Raw genomic sequence first — 2,645 nt, 5'->3', positions numbered from 1 at the left:
GGGCATCTCCTTCCGGCCAGGCCACTTCACAGCAGAGGAGTGGTGGGGTCAGCTTTTCCTCACTCACACCCTTGGGGTCAGCTCACCCCCTCCTCTGCCACCTCACCAGGGCCAGCTGAGGTGAAGTACAGTGCCTGCTCTTTGGGTACAGCAGCTGGAGGACAGGAACAGTTCACCTGATCTCAGGTCTCATAACCCCAAGGCAAGCTAGGGCATCACACCCACACCCACACCACTTCATAGCAGAGGAGAGGCTGGGCTACCTCTTACCTGTCCTTCCCTGCTTCCACCTTCAGGGTGCAGGTGAGCCTGAACCCCCACCACCAGGGTCAGCTCTGCTGTGCTTTTCACGCAAGGTGCGGGGCCCACTCTCCCGAGTGCTGAAGCTGGTGAGGGCCAGGGCTAGCTCTCCCACCCTCGTGAGGGCCAGGGCTAGCTCTCCCACACTCTTGACCCTTTGTGCAGCTTTCCCAACTGCCAGAGTCAACTCCCACACTCACACCCTCAGGGCTGGTTCACCCTCACCACACAGCTCCACTGTGCTGCCCACAGTCTACCGGGCTGCTTCTCCATGTGCTGCCACCAGTGAAAGATGAGATCAGATCTCCAGAATAAAGCATCCAGTGAGGGGTGAAGCCAGTTATGCACATCCCCTGGATGTCCATCTGGTCCTCGGCAGCTGCCCCAACCAGGGACGTCCCCATATTCTCTAGTAGTAATATAAGCTGTGGACATTAACACTGGCTCCTGCCACTGCATAGCCACAGACCCAGACATGGCCGTCAGTGGCAACTCAGGCTGGGACCTCACCATGGCCCCAGGTGGCAGAGCTGGCCAGTCACAACAGGCTCCTTTCCACCCTCTAGTCCCTAGTTCCATCTCTCTTCATAATTCTCAAGCTGCTCCACTTCTCTTTCTCGCCCATCTATTCACTCTGTACTTGTATATTGTGCTATGGCGGCTCCTGCTGTAGGCTGGCCATACATCTGGCAGGCCCCTGGGTGACATCCTCAGTCTGTTCTACATGGAGTGGCAACAAGCAATGTAGATGGTCTGCCTGTGCCGTGCACCGAACGGGAGGTCTGTGTGTGGCACAGCAGTCTGCAGGTCTCTGTCTGCCTTCCTCCTCCATCAATGCACTGCGTGGCGGTAGGCGGGGTTCTGTGTGTCTATGGCCCAACTGTACCATAAGGTGGAAGGTAGATCTGTGGTCATGTTTTCCTACCCACACTGTATGGAACAGTGGAACGCAAGTCTCTGAATATCTTCCTCTTTCCTCACTGCGCTGCCTGGATTTGATTTGATTTGATTTGATTTTTATGTGCTCTGGGCATAAAACAGTTTTGGCCATCAAGCCAGGCATCAAGCTAGGATGAACAAAGGACTGCCAACTGTTCTGCCCCTGTCTAATGTATGAACAACACCACCAACAAGGTGTCTCCTCGCCCATTGCCAGGGGGCAAGTTTTCTGTTTCTGGTAGCAAAAGCTGCAGTCCCTCTTGGCCAGACCTGGTACTAAAAGTCTAGAAGGGGGAGGCTTTGCATGTCAGTCCATGCAGCAAATATTTCTTCAGCTCCTTTTTTATATTAAGAACTATTAGGTGGGGGCTGATGATGTTGCTTGGTGGTTGCAGCGCTTCTCCAGAGTACATGAGCCTATGGGTTAAGACAATGGCACACATCTGTAGCATCAGGGTTATAGCAGTGTTTAAAAATCGGTGGGGGGGGGGCGGGCGGACAGGGGCTTCACTTACTATTAATAATCAAATACTCCCTATTTGGTTTTCACAATAGCTCTGTGAGGAATCAGCTTTACACTTCTTTATGAATGAAAGGCCTGAAAAGATTCAGGTGAGTTGGCAGCTGACCCAGCCTCGCTCCCTTCACTGTCTCTCCATCTGGCTGATGACATGTCCTCTCTGGCTGCTTGTGGCTATGAGAACCTTGTGTGTGCCCTTCATACTTGGCTGCTAGGAGGGTCTTCTTGCTGTTCCCCTGAGTGTCCTGGTCCCTTGGCATCTCCTGGGGCCCTTTTGCTCATGTTCTTCATCATATTCAGCTAAGGAGATGGCCTGGATCAGTAGAGACCCAGGAGATGCTGTGGTGATTGTCCCTTCAATCTCCTGCTCTGTCCTCAGCACTGAAGAACTGTGGAGCTCGGGCTATACTTCAGTGACACTTGACGTCTTATGTGAGATTCAGGCTGCCCCACTGCTCCTTGTGACAGCCCTCTGCAGTAGCTCAGTCTGCACCTCAGCAAGGCTGAGTCTCACCTGCTGTGTCCTATTATGGGCCTTTCTGTCTCCCAGGCACTTTGTCCTAATTCTCAGGGGACTTGTGTAGACTCTGAGATATGCCCTAGCAACAAAATGGGACATGCTTTGGGATAAACGCTAACAAAATTTGCCTGTCTGCCGCTGTCATTCAAGTCACAGCACGTACAGTCTGCGTGGCCATCTTGCCTTGCAGGTACTCATAATGGATCTTGATGCAGTCCCCACGGTCTTCTGGCTCAGCTCCTGGTGTTCCCTGCCTTCTTCTGGTGTCTTCTCTCAGCTTTGGAAGTGATTTGGTCATGAAAGAAGAGTTCCTATGAGTAGAATTAGTATCCTTATAAAATTGACCCAGTGGCACTCCCTTGCCCC

At 52.6% G+C, this 2,645-nt stretch overlaps 1 non-coding gene across 1 annotated transcript; it reads right to left on the bottom strand.

Annotated features, from left to right (window-relative positions):
- Positions 1-1,317: 1,317 nt before the first annotated feature.
- Positions 1,318-1,462, bottom strand: LOC127188684 (small nucleolar RNA SNORA48). The gene has a single exon (XR_007830543.1). It is a non-coding gene; the product is annotated as a small nucleolar RNA SNORA48 (small nucleolar RNA).
- Between the last annotated feature and the right edge of the window lie 1,183 nt (positions 1,463-2,645).

The sequence above is a fragment of the Acomys russatus genome, chromosome 4 (assembly GCF_903995435.1).
Source record: "Acomys russatus chromosome 4, mAcoRus1.1, whole genome shotgun sequence".
Taxonomy (NCBI): domain Eukaryota; kingdom Metazoa; phylum Chordata; class Mammalia; order Rodentia; family Muridae; genus Acomys; species Acomys russatus.
This window is presented reverse-complemented; position numbering and strand designations above follow the sequence as displayed.